Raw genomic sequence first — 19,623 nt, forward strand, 5'->3', positions numbered from 1 at the left:
TAAGTTATGGTGTGGCAGGGGAGTAGAGAGTGAGCCACCCCGACCCCATTGCTTAGAGAAAGGCTCGTCAACCCCATGATTGAAAATGGCCAAGGGATAAAGTGTTCTGGTAATATATTGCGCTTTACAGTTAGCTTCATAAGTATCAAGGGGGATGAGGAACAAATGAAGCATAGTCACCAACATTTTAGGTTTATGCCGAAAATCGGAAGGAATCAGTCCCAAATATAAAAAATCAGGCGAAGCCAAAAGTCCAGCCCTGGTCTTCGCCTAGGCAAATGCACTGGCCTGACCTTTGTGTGTCCAGACTGCAGGGCTGTTAGCATCCCTAAAGCATCTGCTTTCTTGGGCTGGTGAAAGGGTTCTTGACTTGGTTTTCTTATACAATTTCGAAATGGCTGCAAATTCCTGCTGTCGTTTTAATGCACTCATACTTATCAGGTGTGTCCAGTAAAGATTGCTAGTCATCCTAACTAAGTGTGAAACTTGCTCAGGGATTTTGCTGTGTGCTTTCATGTGTGCCTTATTAGATATATAAGGGTTAAATGACATATATTTGGTTTTATTTGCATTTAACTCCAGCCCCGTTTCCATACAAAAAGTTAAGAAACAATCAATCGGGGACTGCAACCCAGCAGGGGGTTGGAAATAAGAAGCGTATCCTCTGCAAACAGTAACCCTGGTACTCATGAGGAACCCAATTTTGGGGCATCGTTTCCTGGAAAATCCAAGTATTTCACAACATTATTTCTATATAGAGAAAAGAGAGCTGGGGCCAGGATGCAGCCTTGCTGACCATCTTTCTCTATTCTGATACGAGTAGTCAGCTTGCCCTTACTGCCACATCACACTCGAGCGGAGTTCGTCTCATGCAACCTAATTAAAATGGATACAATGTTACCAGGAACTCCCTTAGCTTTCAGGACACCAGATAGATCGCAGTGAGGGATTAAATCAAAAGCTGACTTGAGGTTAACAAATGTCACCTACTAATGGGTCTAATAGCACAGTTTTCAAGAGTATTGAGCACAATCGAAATATCTTGTCAATGGTGCTAGTGGTGGAACAAAAACCTGTTTGGAAGTCTGATAAAGTTCCCATTATCATTGGCCACTCAGTGAGCGTCCCCATTATTCAAAAAATATTTTTGCTATTTGTTTATTTCTAGAAGGAGTGCTGGAGTTAGTGGTTGGTTTCACAATGGTCTCAACATAGTTAATTAAGTCATTGATTCCTTTCAGCTTGTTACTCTAGAAGGAAATGTTGCTGATTTTTTGGGCACTGTTGTTTCTAAGAGAGCTTCCGCTGCTTGTTTTTTCCCCATTTTGCATTTGAAATACTTTGCATGAATCAGCTGCTCACACAACATGGCAAAATATATACTTATGTAAACACAAAATGTGATCCTTATTCCTTAGCACTGAAGTAATGTAAATCGCAAAGTGGCATTCTCCCTTTAATTACCTTCCATGTTCAATCTGCAGCCAAGGGATGTTGCCCAGCCCAGCTTCTTCCAGCCGATGACGGGCAAAGACTAGCCAGCTCTTCAACTGATCTTTTCCCGGACATGTGTTTTTTTAAGTGTTGTGGACCCTTGTCCAGACTACAAAGAATCACTGTGGTAAAAGCTGTGTAGGCTTTGAAGTCCTACCTCTGAGTTTGTAGCAGCACATCCCACGCTGTGGGAAAAGTGCATTGTTTTTAAGGGCTGTGATCTGAGGTTCCGTGACGATTTGAACCCGTGTTTTCAACATTGTCGGAAATACATAATTTTGGTATCAGCGAACCGCAAATGATCCATTTAGCATATCCTGGTGTTTTCGCTATGCTACGAGCAAGAGTACTCCTGTTACAAACACGTTTCCAATCTACCCATGGCATCCATCTTAGATCATGGCAGCCATTTTGTGTCTCTTGCCCTCACATACGCAATAACCTCTGATTACTTCATTTCGATTAAGGACACGTAGGCTTAGCCGGAGATTCACCTCTCTAGTGACACGTGCACCTTAGGACAGAACACGCTGTGGCTGCATGACTCGACAAAGGCTACCTCCTCTGCCCGAGGCCAGTCCTGCTATACTGGTTCTTGTGTTCGTTGGCCTGATCATGATTAGGCGGCCGAAGCTGGTAGCCTTGCCCATTTACGACTCACAAACATCTCTTATCCTGCTTTTCTATCTTCTGCACCTGGCCCTGCTCCTTTCCTTCTGGGCCTTTATTAGGGGGAGGTAACGAAATTTACGATGAGGCGGTCCGGGTCTTGAATGAAAAGTTGACATGAGATTATGATGGAAAAGTGGGAACCCCTCGTTCGTAATGTTTTGACATCAGATATTGTCGATGATTCCTGTGCAACGCCAAATATTTATTGTTTAGGACACAACGATTTGGGAATGTACTAACATGTAAAGAATTTGCCCGAAGCCCAATTTTTAGTATATAAGGAGCAACCCTCTTTGTACAAATCGAACAGGCTCCTAGACACTGCCCATGCGTAGTTTCTGTGACTTCTGTGTCCCTGCAGTAATAAACCTTTGGTCTTTGACGCCACCATCGAGAAGCCCGTGTTTCTGTTTATTTGTGCACCAAGACAGGTGGAACTCCGGGGTCTTCGGGTGTTGTTCCCTGACACCTCTGGACGGAACCAAAAAGTCCAGAACTCCAATTGGCGCCCAACGTGGGGCGACGTCATTCGGTACCGGTCCAAAAGCCTGAAGAGTTCGAGAAGCTTCGTGTGAAGATTCCTGAGGGAGGCGCCCCACTTCATCGATCCCGGCATATCGCAAAAGTGGCCCGACGTTCTCTTCCACGAGGGTTCCCGTTCAGGACGGCTGCAGTGGGCCGTTGCCTTGACCGTCGCCCTGTCTTGGACCCGAGGTGCAGTCCTTAGTACGGCGAAACGTGACGGGTTTCTCCTTGGTGACGTCTTCAGTGCCTCAGTTAAGTATTTAGTGGTTGCTAGTTGGTTACTTCGTGAGGGTTGTTAAAATCCTTTTTGGTTCTTGGTTTGGTTTGGTTTCGTAAGATTATCACTGGTTGTTCTGGTTACGATAATCTATTTGGTTTAGTTTGGGTATCGATACATCAGTCCGCTTTTGGTAGGCCTAAGTTCTTGGTTCAGGTGCACATATTTGTTTCTTGTTTTGTTCGTTCTGTGTTCCGGATTACAAAATGGTAAGTCGGAGAAATTGTATGTTGTCTTGTTTTGGTTGCAACAGTGATTCACGATTGGAGGACTCATGTCTGGTTCCTCCGATTGGGACTCCCTTATATGATCTTTATTGTAAGCATGGTGTGGGTCCTATATCGTATAATGAGGTATGGGTCCGATACACTGAAAAGGACGGTGTCCTTAGTTGGCCACTACATGGTAGTTTTGAACCCGAAATCCTTGATAATTTAGAAGCGAAATTGTTTAGGAAGAAAGCCCGGCCGGCAATGTTTGATTCTTTCCGTTACTGGCGAAAAGAATCTAAACAGAGAGAGATTAAAAGGTTGAAGAAAGAACAGAAAGAGCAAGAGTTAACCTTAGAACAGGCGGCTAAGCAGCTGCAAGATAACGAGTCTGAGAAGGCTATAGAGGTGGCCATTAGAGAGCATAATTTAGCGATCGACAAGTGCTATCCTGCCTTGCCATCGAAAACAACTAAGATACTGGAGGACCCCGAAAACGATCCTCTGTTGTCTTACTTGTTACGGTCACCTCCACCGTATGCACAAGGTGCTACGGCTCCACCTGTACCAAATGTTCAATTGCCGGTTGCTGGACAACCTGGTATTCCTGCTCCTGCCCCTCAGAATCAAGCTCCTGTACCTCCTGTGGTCAATGTGAATGTTCCTACGGCATCTCCTCTTCCTGGGTTGCCGACTTCTTTACCTATACCTGTATCGCTTACACCTACTGTTCCACAAGCTATTTTCCTCGATACTCCTACTGTCCCGCTATCTGTTCCAACTGCTACTGTGTTCTCTGCATCTGCCAGTATGTTGACTCCGCTTTCTGTTCGTCGAAGAATCACTGAATCTGTCTCTAACATTCTGTCTCCTTTCTACAAAACTCTAATTAAGACTCCTACTTCTGACTCTGTACAAAGACGTAGTCAGCTCCCAAGTACTGAGGAACGGGGAATATTAGATTCCACGGCTCTCAGATGGATTTCGAAAAGTAGGAGATATAGTACGAGAGATGTACTAGATACATTTATGCAGTGGAATGAACCAACGCAACGATATGTTTTTGACGAGATGTGCTCTCTCTTACGTGAGGAACTAGAAGAAGATGACACTGAATCGAATTTAGAAGAATTAATTAAGGTTCAGAAAGAGTTTGCTGCAGGTATGATAGTAGGTCAAAATATAAAGGATGCGATGGAACTGATTTTAAGTTATAGGAATGATCCATCACTTCGTTCACCGAGAGACTTAGAGAAAAGTAGTACGAAGCAAAATCGCCAATATCCAATGAGAGAGGTTCCTCCAATTTGGCGTGAAGCTGTACAAGCTGATGTTGCCAATGGTATTGTAGCCGCTCCGGCGCAATTCCAGAGAGTGTGGATACACATTCCGTGGAAGCGAGCCGAAGTGTTAGCAGTAAAACAGGCCTTGCCAGATCCGCGTAAGAATCCTGCTGGATACTATAAGGAGTTAGCGCAAACAGTAGAGGCTTGTGTAATGAATCTAGCGGACATCGACATGTTATTTGGGAATGTAGTTCCACAACCGATTTGGGCTAAGATTCGTAAAGAGAATCATCCCGTTGCCCTAGGTGGTGATTGGGCAGCTATCATTGCAGCAGACGGCCAGCAAATAGGTGGTTCCAAACCCGAACCTCTAATTGCTAATCTTCCAGGTAGGATAATCGACTTAATGAAGACTCTGATGCCCGCATTGCGTGTTAATTGGGACAAGTTGTCCGCATGCAGGCAAAAGAAAGACGAAAGTGTCTCCGACTTCTTTACGAGGTTCGAAGAGACTTTTGTAGATCATAGTGGTCAGGATATGAGCACAGAAGGAGGACAGAGACTGTTTGTCGATAAATTCGTACATAATTTATTACCTGAGCTATGCAATAAATTAAAAGATTCCGAGAGTGCGTGGGCTGTATCTACAACTGCGCAAATACTTGCAACTGCACAGTATTATGAAAATAGGGATAAAGAGGAGAAAGAAAAATCAGATAAGAAAACGAAAGATTTAAAGACTAAAGTCCTTTTGCAACAGGCGTATCCGCCTCGCATGAATCAGACTAATACACAGCAAGGGTCATATCAAAGGACAGATTATAGTTCACCGAGACCTCAATATCAGTGGAATCAATGTGCGTACTGTAAGAAAGAAGGTCACTATAAAAATGAGTGTCCAGTCCTAGCGCAAAATAAGGCAGCAGCAGCTCAGAGAGGTCGTGGTAGTTTTGTGCAGAATTCTAGAGGTCGAGGACGAGGTGCTATGCCTCCACAGACGAATGACCGCCCTTCCAATCACTTTGATCAACGAAATGGACAGTCTGCCCAGCAAAATAGGTCGCAACAGTATCATGTTGAAGACTATTGTGAAAATAATGAGGAATTTCAGCAAAATGGGTACTAGGACAGCCATGGACAGAGAGAGGGAGTAATATCAGTTCCAGTAGATCAGAGTGGACCTTATGTCGCAGTAGCAACATCAGGTGTAGTCGAACCGTTTCTGTTGGATACTGGTGCCGCAAAAAGCTCTATCATTCATGCGAAACTTCCTGGCGCACCTTTGTCCGGCTTAACAAATGTTTCTGTAGGTTTTTCAGGCGCCCCTGTTTACAACCCTGTATCTGGTCCTTTATCTATTTCTGTTGGACCGTGTCAATTGAAAGCACCCCTGATTTTGACGACAGGTTGTAATGAAAACCTGCTTGGTTTAGACTTGTTAAAACGCCTATATGCGACATTGTACTGTTCTCCGGAAGGAGTACAGCTTACATTTGGTAAAAGAATCACCTCTCCGATGTATTTGTCAATGGATGCACTCCCGCCAGAACTGCGTTCACTCCCTGATACTCTTTGGGCGACTGGTCCTAACGATGTAGGCCTTTTAGAAATTCCACCATATATAGTCACTCTGAAAGCAAATGTAAAATTTCCACGAATTCCTCAATATAAGATTTCTACTGAAGGTGAACGTGCACTTTTATTGATTGTGCAAGATTTGATTAAGAAAGGTGTGGTTGAAGAAACTAGAGGAAATGTCTGTAACAGTCCTGTATTACCGATTTTGAAACGAACTGATCCTTCAAAGCCTCCAGTATATAGGTTTGTCATTGATCTCAGAGAAGTTAATAAGATTGTGGTCCCGCAGTTTCCTGTAGTTCCAGACATTACCGCCTTGTTAACATTGATTCCTGCTACAGCCACATGGTTTTCAGTCATCGACTTGAAAAATGCCTTTTTCAGCATTCCGATAGCCGAAGAAAGCAGAGATATTTTCGGCTTCTGTCTAGGAGGTCGAAGCTTCAGATTTAAACGCGCTCCACAAGGCTATTGTGAGAGCCCATCCATTTACAGTCAGGCATTAAAAAGTCAGTTAGATTCTTTTGTACTTCCTCAAGGTTCTGCTCTAGTGCAGTATGTAGACGATCTTCTAGTGGCTGCCGATGACAAGGAAACTTGCAAAGCGGCTACGATTTCGTTATTGCATCATTTGTCCAACTTGAATCACAAAGTGTCACCTTCGAAAATGCAATATTGCTGCCAAGAAGTGACCTACCTAGGTCATCTCTTGTCAAAGGAGGGAAGGAAGTTGACCCCAGAGAGAATAAAAGCAATTACACAGATGAGTGTTCCTCGTACACAGAGAGAAGTGCGTGCCTTTCTAGGTATTACCTCTTACTGTAGGCAGTGGATCCCAAATTTTTCTCTTTTAGCAAAACCATTGGTAGCTTTGACTGGGAAAAATGTTCCGAGTCCGGTGCCATGGTCTGCTGAATGTCAGGAGAGTTTTTCTGAGTTACGAAATGCACTTTGTTCAGCTCCTGTATTGGGTACACCCGATTACGGCAAGCCATTCACGCTCTATGTTCACGAAAGAGAAGGTTGCGCGTTGAGTGTTCTGACACAGAGATTTGGTGATAAACAACGCCCTTGTGCATATTTTTCATCAACATTAGATCCGGTAGCTAGAGCGTTGCCTAGTTGTTTGAGAGCTACAGCGGCAGCTGCGGCTTCCATTCGACAATCTGCTGGTTTGGTGATGAATAACATGCTAGTGGTCATGGTTCCTCATGCTGTGGATACACTCATGAACAGAACCAAGACGCAACACCTTACCAGTGCTAGATTATCTGGCTACGAGCTGACATTGCTAGCGAGTCATATTCAGATCAAAAGATGCAATGTATTGAATCCAGCAACATTGTTGCCGATTAATCTAGAGTCGAGTGATTCCGAGCCCCATGATTGCTGTTTTAGAATTGAGGAAGAGACAAAAGGACGAATTGATTTAAAAGACACTCCATTGTCAGATCCAGATGGCACGTTGTACGTTGATGGGTCATGCTTTAAATTGGAGAATGGTGATGTGACTGCTGCCTATGCAGTAACGACTTTGAGTACGATTGTAGAGACTGCAAGAGTGAGTCAGAATTCTGCCCAAGCTGCAGAATTAATAGCTCTAACAAGAGCGTGTGTTTTAGCTAAGGGAAAGAGAGTGAATGTGTTCACAGATAGTCAGTACGCATTTGGCGTGGCCCATAATTTTGTCCGTTTGTGGAAAGAAAGAGTTTCATTACGTCCCATGGGACTAAGATTCAACATGGTCAGTTAGTTAACGACTTGTTGGAATCTCTAACCTTGCCGACTGAAGTTGCGATTGTGAAATGCAGTGCGCATAAAGCAATCACGGACGATGTTGGTTGTGGGAATGCTTTTGCTGATGAAACCGCTAAACAGACAGCTAGAGATATTATGAGTAGAATGTATGTTGCAACGTCTGCAAGATGGATTTCTGAGTCTGGAATGTGTGAGGATACAGTGGAAAGTGTGAAAGAAATTCAGAAAGAGGCAACTGAGGAGGAAAAACGTGCATGGAAAGAAAGTACGGGTAAGTTGGATTCGAGTGGGTGTTGGATTGATTTGTCGGAACAACAGCGTTGGATGTTGCCTGATGCGTATGTACTTGCAGTGGTGACAATGGCACATGGAGTAGCGCATATAAGTTCTAAAGGAATCTGTAAGATGTTGGCTCCGGTCTGGAAGAATGATGGGATTAGTAAATGTGCAGAGAGAGTGGTGAAAAATTGTATGGTATGCCTGATGCATAATCCTGGCAAGGGAACCCCAACTCCTGCTGGTCACTTCGCCCCTCCTTCCTGCCCCTTTGAGGTAATTCAGCTAGATTTCATACACATGGATCGCTGTAATAATCTAAAATACGTCCTGGTGGTAGTTTGTGCTTTCTCCAGATGGATCGAAGCATATCCACTAAAGGACAATACTGCCCTATCAACTGCCAAAATTCTTCTCAAAGAATATTTCCCTAGGTATGGAATGCCACGGATTGTATGGTCAGATAACGGAAGTGAGTTTATAGGGAAAGTTATGCAGAGTGTGTGTGCCGGTTTGGGCATCAAACAGAAGTTTCACAGTGCAAACCATCCCCAGTCTGCTGGTTTAGTTGAGGGTTACAATGGCACCCTCAAACTAAAACTTGCTAAAATACAGGCATCCACGGGTTTATCCTGGCCAGACGCACTACCCTTGGCTTTGTTATCAACGAGAGCAACTGTGCATTCTAGAGTAGGGCTTAGTCCCTACGAAATTGTTTTTGGCCGTCCTGCGAATGTTTGGGGAGTGCCTAGGCCGAAAGAATTTTGTTCTCTAGAATATCCAATGTTGATTGATTACCTTCACGACTTGACTGCTAAATTGAGTCTTATTCACCAACAGGTTTTCGATGCATTGCCAAAGCCTCCGGAGAGTCCAGGTCATCAGCTGAAACCCGGCGACCACGTTGTGGTCCGAAATTTTACGAGGACAAAGAACCTTCAGCCCAAGTTTGTCGGCCCCTTCCAGGTGCTGCTTGCAACGAGAACTGCCGTTCGTGTGGCTGGACGTAAGCACTGGATACACGCAACTCATGTCAAACGTGTACCTTTGCCACTTCCTTACGACGGCTGGGTGAAGAAGGGAATTGGTGCCTCTGAATGCGAGCAAACACCCAAGTTTATCCCTTTCAGCGATGCCAAATTGATAACTGACGCTCCGAACTCTGACTCTCCTCCTGAAAAGACTCCTTTGAACTCTGAACATTTGTCCTCTGCATCAGAAAAAACTCTGTCATCTGCGAACCTGAACACTGCAACAGCTACTAATGATACATTATTTTCCGATCAAACAGTTCCTGCAAAACTAAGATACAATTTACGACCTCGTAACATGGACAAATAAAGCAGGAAACTGCCTATTGTGATATTTGAAATTTTGAACTTTTGCCTTCAGCCAGGAAGTTTGCTATTGTTTTATTGTTTTTAAAATTGCCTTGCCGTCTGGGTAGCCGTAGGGTCGTGGCTGTGTGCCTAGTTGAATCTGCGGGGGTCTGACACAAGGTCGATCTTTCTGTTGGTTCTGGGAACTCCCAGGGCTGATAGAGGCATTTTCATCTACGTACACATCATCAGTGGTCGCGAGCGGATTGTAGAAGATGGAGCTTCCTGCGCTGCAACGAGAAAATGTGATTTATGTTCGCAGAAACAGACTTTACAGAATTCTTCACAGCAAATGCTTTCTGATACTATGTGCCATTACATTCTTGATTGTTTTGATAACATTGGTGGGTGGAATCGTTTTTGGTATAAATTTAATCTTTGTGCCAGTCACTACAGTACCTCCCCTTGATCCTGCTTCCTCTACTGTTTCTTCCATACACTCTTTTCACTCGTTTCCTGAACATGAGCAAGCTCGACGCTCAGAATTCATCAATAACACTTTTGTACAGCTCTTGCACCAACACCAACTGGTAGTTAACACTACAGACTGCTGGGTGTGTGGCTTGATACCCCACACTATGGATAAAGGCATTCCCTACCTGGTTTTGCCTTTTAGCTATAATGGATCATTTCAGGCCTTTCAGACCATCTTTGCTTATGCCCTTGAAACCTATCCTCCGCGTCCACCACGTTCCACTAAATATAACTCTGCCAACAAAGCTTTAGTCCAGGGAATTATTGACATGATCAAGGACGTCAATAATACTCCATCTTACCCTAGAGACGAATTGCGAGTATATTTGAGTTGGAATTCTTCAGAGTATCGCCTTAGTTTGGGAGAAAGCAAGCGTAAAAGCTCCACTCCAATCTGGGTCGTGCCTCACCGAGGTCAGGTCTGTTTGCAAGGTAATGGGAGAAATCCGAGAGCTCGGCTAGGGAGGAGTGAGTGCGTTGAGACTTATATGTTTCCGTCTAACTCTTCCCCTGCTTTTCTTACTGCTAGGGGTACCTACTTCATCTGTCAAGACAGAGCATATACATGGTTGCCTGCTGACTTTTCAGGTTCATGTTATATTGCTCGATTGTTGCCTCCGACATACACTGCTTCATCTGATTATCACAAGACCAGAGTAGCAAGAGGTGTCTTCAGCAAGGAAGATACCGCTGGTCAGGAAGCTGGAGACTTCTTCAAAGGTTTCCTTCCGTTCTGGGGGCCTATGGCCAATAGTAGAAACATACGTCAGCTAACACGGGTAGTTGAATCTACTATTACCGAAACTGCCGGTGCCCTTAGCAATTTGACAGCTGAGCTTCAGGCGGATAGACTCATGACGTTGCAGAACCGTATGGTTCTGGACGTAATACTTGCAGATCGAGGTGGGGTATGCAGAATGATCCAATCGAGCTGCTGTGTCTTTATTCCCAATAATGCTCCAACAGTCTATGAGGCGATCTCTAAGCTACACAAGATTTCCGACTCTATACATGTAGACAAGGGAAACTGGTCCTTCATGGAGTGGTTTTGGACTCTGATATCAGCGTGGGGATGGAAGGTTCTGATGGTCATTGGTGTCATCTTAGTATTCCTATTCTCATGCTGCCTGATTATCCAGTGTGGTCCTGCTCTGTGTAGTCTTGGTGCTGCAACCTGTTTTAGGAAACCATCTGCATTTGGAGAAAAGGCGCGAGAAAGGATGATGATACAACAACATGTCACTGACCTGATGAGCATAGAATTAGACTCTGACATAGACTGAGTAATTGCCTATGTAAGGGCAAAAGGAGGGTCTGAGGTTCCGTGACGATTTGAACCCGTGTTTTCAACATTGTCGGAAATACATAATTTTGGTATCAGCGAACCGCAAATGATCCATTTAGCATATCCTGGTGTTTTCGCTATGCTACGAGCAAGAGTACTCCTGTTACAAACACGTTTCCAATCTACCCATGGCATCCATCTTAGATCATGGCAGCCATTTTGTGTCTCTTGCCCTCACATACGCAATAACCTCTGATTACTTCATTTCGATTAAGGACACGTAGGCTTAGCCGGAGATTCACCTCTCTAGTGACACGTGCACCTTAGGACAGAACACGCTGTGGCTGCATGACTCGACAAAGGCTACCTCCTCTGCCCGAGGCCAGTCCTGCTGTACTGGTTCTTGTGTTCGTTGGCCTGATCATGATTAGGCGGCCGAAGCTGGTAGCCTTGCCCATTTACGACTCACAAACATCTCTTATCCTGCTTTTCTATCTTCTGCACCTGGCCCTGCTCCTTTCCTTCTGGGCCTTTATTAGGGGGAGGTAACGAAATTTACGATGAGGCGGTCCGGGTCTTGAATGAAAAGTTGACATGAGATTATGATGGAAAAGTGGGAACCCCTCGTTCGTAATGTTTTGACATCAGATATTGTCGATGATTCCTGTGCAACGCCAAATATTTATTGTTTAGGACACAACGATTTGGGAATGTACTAACATGTAAAGAATTTGCCCGAAGCCCAATTTTTAGTATATAAGGAGCAACCCTCTTTGTACAAATCGAACAGGCTCCTAGACACTGCCCATGCGTAGTTTCTGTGACTTCTGTGTCCCTGCAGTAATAAACCTTTGGTCTTTGACGCCACCATCGAGAAGCCCGTGTTTCTGTTTATTTGTGCACCAAGACAGGTGGAACTCCGGGGTCTTCGGGTGTTGTTCCCTGACACCTCTGGACGGAACCAAAAAGTCCAGAACTCCAGAACCCTGGGCCCACCGCCAGTGAATGATGGTGGTAAAGGCAGTGTGGGCTTGGAAGTTCTGCCTTCAAGTCTGTAACAGTGTGCAATGCACTGCTGGCAAAATGTGTTGCTTTTGAAGGGCCGTGAACCCTGGCCCCACTTCCAAAGAATTGTGGCGGTGAGGGCAATGTGGGCTTTGAAGTCCTGCCCCAGAGTCTGTAGCAGCTTTTTTTAGGTGCTCTGGTTTTATGTTTGTGGCCATTTCCTTCACCATTAAATTATTACTAAACAGATGTTATTGTTACTAGCATTTCATGATGCCAAATTATTGGGCTTTCAGTTGGGCGTAACAAGAAGAACATTCCCTCCATATTGTGTTCTGGTCTTCTGAGGTAATAGGCATTTAAAATAAAGGAAACATTTGAGTATAAAGTTAAAAAGTAAGGTTGTCTCGGTATTGTCCGTGAGAAAAAAAAATGATTTGTATTGATTTTGACGTCACAATGGTAAATTGGATAAAAGAGTATCCTGTTCACGTATGACGATGCAAAAAGCTTGCAAATGCCATATGGTCTTTATGCAAAAAAGGTCTAACCTGAGGTCTGAACTGGCATGCACCAATGGATGGTATTCATGGATAGTAGTTAGCATGTATTTTGTGTTAGGTTCCCTGGGGGTGGTTTGATGAATGATAATACTTCTAGGGATGAACTCATCCTTAGTTTGCATGACTGGATGTATGATGTTGGCATATATCACTTAGTGGAGACTCTTGAAGCTTTCAAATGTTATATGACTATTCCATCACTTTTACCTGAGACCCTATATACCCTCATAAACGAGAGGTCCTGGAGATTGAACTCAAATGTCACATGTTATGTGGGTTCAAAAAGCGGCTCTATTATGTTTACTGATCCATCAATGATAATCATTTGATGTTTTTGAAAAATAAGGTGTAGGTGTGACGTTCAGATGACTCGAGCCTGAGAACATTCTTCACAGATAACAGATTGCTATCGTGTGTTAGGTTCAAAGGCAGCGTGTTGCTCGTGAGTCAGTTTCAGTGGGTGCTGAGACAGTAGGCCTAGAATTACTAAGGCTTTGGCACCAGTACAAGAGGGATCATAGATGCAGAAAGCAGCACATGGTATGTATTATCTAGTTAAAAGGATTTTAGTTTAACACCTGTCACTTTTCATTTAATGCACAGAAAGTGGCCAAATTGCACATTTGCACACAAAGTGTGTTGATGATGGAAAAACTGAGTGTTTAACACTGGATGTGTTTAATACCTGTAAACACAAAACTCCATTAGATGTTGTTAACCAAAAGTGAAGAGCTGGACAAAAAGCACATTTTGCAGGATTTCACAGTGGCATTGTTTGTTTATAAAAAATTAATCATGTACAGATAATACTTTACGGAAAATTGTTGATGAATTTGGACCTATATATTCCTAATCCTTTCCACATTTTATTATTTGGCTGGCCACTTGATGGACAGGACTTTCTCCTGCCTGGGCTAAGGTCTAAACATGTTATTCTAGAATGAGGTTTAAATGACTGGAAACAAGAATGTGATATCCTTGTGAGACACAAAGGTGGACACTGAGTTACTAATGCTACTATGGATGGGTCATGACTTGTTGGTGTTGCTGGTGATGAATGACCACTCACTGAACATATACATTGTGTTATATAACAAGTTATGGCCAAATATGACATACATATTTCTAAACTATTATTTATAATGTTGGGAAAAGTATATTGAATATTAAAATAATTTAATTAGTATTGTAACAAGTTAAGCAGCAATAAACGTGTCAAGGCTGCTACTACAGATCTGTTTTTATTAATTTGAGTCAATAGGGCTAGCACATGCTCAGGAAAAGTCACATGCACCTCAAAATTGTTAGCAGTATTCTTTCTTAATGTATTTTAGGTGGGATCTTATTTCTTCAATGAACAGTATGGGAGCTGGATCCCAATAATGATCTGAACCCCAATATTTAGACACTCTGAAATTGTACCTAAATAACTTGGCTCTAGCTTCTTCAGTTGACTGGCACTTAAAGACTACATGCCTCATCAGAATAAAAAGATTTAGAAGTGGTAAAACAGAAATAAATATTGGAAACTTATTGAAATGAGTGCTATGCCAAGAATAAAGTAGAAATTGGATTTAACACAGAATACATTAAGCGTGATCCAGAGAAAATATGCATACAATGTCATAAAGGCTAAAAATACAGAAATACAAAATATATCCAAATTCATATTCTTCGCTAGTTAACAAAATGCAAGAAAGTTTTCAAAGTGTCAGGCTCATAAATAGTATAGACACATCCCATATAGAGGCTAAGGCAAATGGACATTAGGAAATAAAGTCTCCAGTAACAGAAGTGCTTATGAGAGATGCAAAATTCCACATCACCCAAGCCTGATCAATAACTCAGCCTAGACTAAATTTAAACAAACAACATCCAAGAACGTTTACACACAAATCACATTGTCCAATAATAGATTCTTCAAATTCAGCATTACATGATCTTGGTTATGGCCGCATTGGCAAATCAGGAACATTTACGTAGTTAAAAAGACAATACCATTGGAGAGCATGGCTTGGCGCCCGAGGAGTATGGCGGCACACGGGTTAGGCTCTCCGGTGCACTCGCCGGGCTCCGCGTAACCAGGCAGTCTTATCTGCAGAAGGAGACTTGCACGGACTCATGAAGTGTTAGGGCGCATTTTCGCACTACTGGCAGATCCATAAATGCTGTATATGAGGAGTATTCAATGGAAGTAAGCTCTAACGTGGCTTTGTTTTGCCGCTGCCGCCATTTTGTTTTTTCGTGAGTTCACGTGATCGCGCGTTTCATTATTAAATTGCGGTAACGGAGCACACACTTATCAGAATATTCTCATTCACCTCAAATGTGCCTAATGACCGAGACTTTGATGTATCTTTTGTTGGAAATGGCACTTTCTGAAGAAGGGTTTTATTAGTTAGTCTTACTAAGGTATCTTCATTGCATTTTGCAGGGCAGCCATTTTGTGCTCACAACAGAATCGTCACAGTATCTCCTCAAATGCCGCCCTACTGATGTCAATTCACAATATTTACCTTCCCTTTCTCTAAGAATATTCAGGATTGAGAATTTTTTTTTTTTTATCCCACAGTCACATTAGACAACAGTGCATATATTCTGCCTCATTCCACATGCGTATATCTTTTGCAAGGCGCATTGTAACCACTCCGTAATATGGCTAAGCTCATACAACGCGCAGCTTGAAATACATTTACTCTTACATTTTGAAAGAGGCAATCAGGCGTTTCGCTATTTTTTTGCTCAAATGAAAAAAAAGTGTATCTTTTTGCCTACTCATAGCAGTCTCACTTATCTGACGCTGAATCAACTCTCTTTTTCACAGATGTACATCCTCTGATGTTATTTTGGTTCATGGTGTTATACTTGCCCATACTTATTCAGAAAGGAACGTTCTGAGTAAAATTTATGGACAGATTAAAAGTGTTACATTCCTCATCTTTCAATCCAAATCCAAATTCATAAAGAACTCAAAGATTTTTTTCAGAGTTTTATAGACTGAAGGACTCTTTAGTGTCTTCTCCTCAGAGTATCGACCTAACAATAGAATCCTCTTCCGCAGCGTCAGGAAAATCTAATACCAAATAGCTGAAAAAGGATCCCCCCTCGCCACCTAATTCAACTTCGCTAGTATCTATGGAGGTATTGCTGGAAGAAATCAGAGCCCTTCAACCCTTCATGGAAGAAACTAACACCAAATTGAAAATACTAACGGACGACTGGTCCCAACTCAAAACAAGGGTCTCCTCAGTGGAGCAAGGTGTTTCCTCCTTAAAAGAAACTTGCGTCAATGTAACTCATCTCCACTCACATGTTTCCACGCTTCAAAGGCAAGTGGAAGATCTTGAGAACCGCAACATACGTAACAATTTTCCTATCTATGGCCTGGGAGAGGGACTTAAAGGATCTGACTCTATCACCTTCTTCAAGTCATTAGTTCCTAAATTACTACAGATGCCAGAGGGAACGATCCTTAACATCCAACGCGGGCATCAATTGGGTCGAATCTCACCCCAAGCATCTGCATCACAAAAGCCAAGAGGAGTCATTCTATATTTCCTAGAGTATACAGATTTATTGAAGGTGCTATCAGCTGTTAAAACCTCTCAAAAAATCACATGGTCAAGTTCATCTTTGTTCTTTGCGCAGGACTATGCCAAGGCCACGGCTAACCGACGCAATGCTTTTCTAAACATGAGAGCTGACTTATGTGCAATAAGGCCTTTTTCATCATTGCCTCTTCAAAGTTACTCATAATAACAAAACAACAACATACGAAGATCCTGTGCATTTACAAAGCTTCATAAACTCATGCAAGACAACTGATATGGATTTTTCGGTCCTTCTTCTTCATTTACTACCTGAGACAGCTTTTTCTTCCCTTTGGGTTTTTCGAGGCTTCGTCCCTTCTTCATAATTTTTGGTACTTCATGAATCGCTACATCCAGTTTTTCAAATATTTGTTGCATTTATTGATATCATTATGTTGATGATTTTCTGCATGCATGTTCATTGATATCGTTAGTTAGTTCTGTTAATGTATTTTTCCAGTAATTCCTCCTAGGTTTCATTGTTTTGTTTTTGTCTCCATAGATCCTATGCCTATGTTTTGTGGAGTCCTCCTGGTTCTCCGTTCACCGGACCCCGGTTGTGTCACCTATTCCTTGTGGCTCCACCTCCCTTCTCGTGTTTTCCTAATCGTATGTCCCTCACTTTTCCTTTTGTAGGTATGCTTTCCCTTTGTATTTCTACCCTATTTTTGTTCGTAATGGTTATCCTATTCCCCTCCCTCAATACTTTTCTTATTTTCTCTTTGGGTGTAGCTCTCTTCTTACTTTCCTATGATCTCTTCTATTGTGCTATTCTACCTGGCTTCAATATTCTTCCTCACTGTGACATGGATTCATTTACTACTTCTCTTTTTCTCTCAACGTTCTTCCTTCATGGTTGTTATAATGATTTCGGTTTTTATTTCTCCTTTTTAGATCACATTGTTTTTATTGACTTATGTCTTTGAAATGTATTATTTGGAATGTTAGGGGTTTGAACTTCCCTATTAAGAGACAAAGGGGCCTATTAGGATGACGGGCGGACTTTGTCCGCCCGTCATCCTAGCAGGGATTGGGACCGCCCGCCATAAGGGCGGTGGTCCCGTGGGGGGTATTAGGATGTGCCCACCACAGTGGCGGGCGCATCCTGCATTTTTAGCATTGTGGCGGGCGGTGCTCTCAGCACCGCCCACCACAATGCTAAAAAGGCATTTCAGCATTTGCATAAAGAAAGCGGCAGGCACCGCGCGGTGCCAGCCGCTTTGTTTATGCAAAAAAGGGGGGTACCACAGGTACCCTCCATGTTCAATCCCCACCCCTCCTTCACTCTGGGGGCCCGCAGGGGGCCCCCAGAGTGAAGACCGCATGCCTTTCCGTGGCGGCATTGCCGCCATGGAAAGGCATGTCTGAAAGCCCATGCTAATATGGCTGGTGGTTCTTAATAGACACTGCCACCATATTAAACATTTTCCGCCCCGGCCGCATGGCGACCGGGGCGGAAAAGCGTCGGACAGTCTTTCCATCTGCCGCAGTCCCCCCGCCATTCTAATATGGTGGGGGAATTCTGGAGATGATGTCGGGCAGATTGCCCCCGCCAGGCCGCCGGTGGCTACCGCCAGCCTGGCGGGGGCAATCCGCCCGACATCATAATGGGCCCCAAAGAGTCCTATCTCACCTTGCCAAATTAGATGTTGATATTGCATTCTTGCAAGAAACTCACCTTTCAGATACTGAATCATTAAAACTGAGAAGAGGTTGGGTGGGTGAAGTTTTCTACTCCCCAGGTGATGTCAAACATAACGGAGTAATGATATGGTGTTGTAAATCCCTCTCATATTAACTTCTTCTCAAGACTCAGACACTAATGGTAGATGGTTAAACGTTAAACTGTTTTTAAAGGGTGTTCCAGTCTCTCTTCTGAATGTTTATGCCCTAACTTGTGGTGAACTTTCCTTTTGGCCCAAATTTGCCAAGCAAATCACTCACTGTATAGATGATAACTTTATCTTGCGGGTGATTGTAATCAGGCCTTTGATCCATTCCTTGAAAGGAACTCTAAAGTCACCCACGCCCCTAACAAACCCCATAAGGCTTTTGTTCAAGCTATCACACAGCACAAACTTCTTCACGGTTGGCGTCTCTGCAATCCGACCACTAGAGAATTTACTTTTTATTCTCCATCCCACCATTCTCAATCAAGGATTGATTATATAGTCGTCTCTCACAATATTGCGCAAACTCTTACTAATGCAGAGATTGGTCTCATATGGCTGAGATACCCGCCACCCCCTCTCAACACAATCCCCAAAAGGAAGGGAAACCGGAAACTGTTCTTAAAGTTTTTGGATGTGGGATGGAGTGACCATCCCGGCCGTATTTATTAAAACAAAAGATTAAAACATTAAACGTTTTCATGTTATGTACAATTTCATTATCACATTACGATGTTTGGCTAACCTTAACATAATCTCTAATACAGAGGTTCTCCTAGCCGAACTAGCATCCTACAAAACATTCTCTAAGAATACTGAAATTGTACATCCTAACGTTTAAGGGCCAACGGCAAGGTCATAACCGGTGTCAAGATCCCTAACCAGACTTACCCCTCCCACTTAGGAGGGGCGATGGCACAGGGGCTTACCACAAGTGCAACTACTAACAATTTCCCTTGACTTGACGGGGGCACTTAAGACTCGACGCCATTTAAAGGTCGTTCGAACACTTGTGTGTGGTATCTAGAAGGTATCGTTGACCTCTCCCCACCCCACACAACTTACCGCATCTGCCGTCGCAGATGACACTAGCCCCGGGAAATTCCCCAGGAGGGGGCTGTAACCCCTCCTACAAAGGAAGGGGCCTTGACCGCCTTTCCTTTACTTCCGGCGACCCGCCCTTAGACGGGACCGCCTCCCCACTGAGGGGCCAATGGCCACCTCTCCCGAGCGCTCCCATCCGTGTTGGGTGACGCCCACTCATAGGGATCTACCAATTAGTGCTCACCGATCATGACCTTACCGCCTACCAAAAAATAAATACGACAGTTCTTCACCTATGAAAACATTGGTCGCTACGACCGAAGGAACATGCTAAAAATGCAACATCACATCAAATCACTTTAATCATAACAACCTAAACGGTATTCACCATCTTTATTAACTACAAACTGCTACTGTTATAGCCTGTAAACGAAACGGAAAAACAAACTTATCAATTCACTTTATTGCACAACAACTTTGCTGTCCTCAGGGGCTGGTGGGTGGGTCAAAATTGGCTCTTCGTTCCGTCCCGAGCTCA

Source organism: Lissotriton vulgaris, chromosome 1_1, assembly GCF_964263255.1.
Source record: "Lissotriton vulgaris chromosome 1_1, aLisVul1.2, whole genome shotgun sequence".
Lineage (NCBI taxonomy): Eukaryota > Metazoa > Chordata > Amphibia > Caudata > Salamandridae > Lissotriton > Lissotriton vulgaris.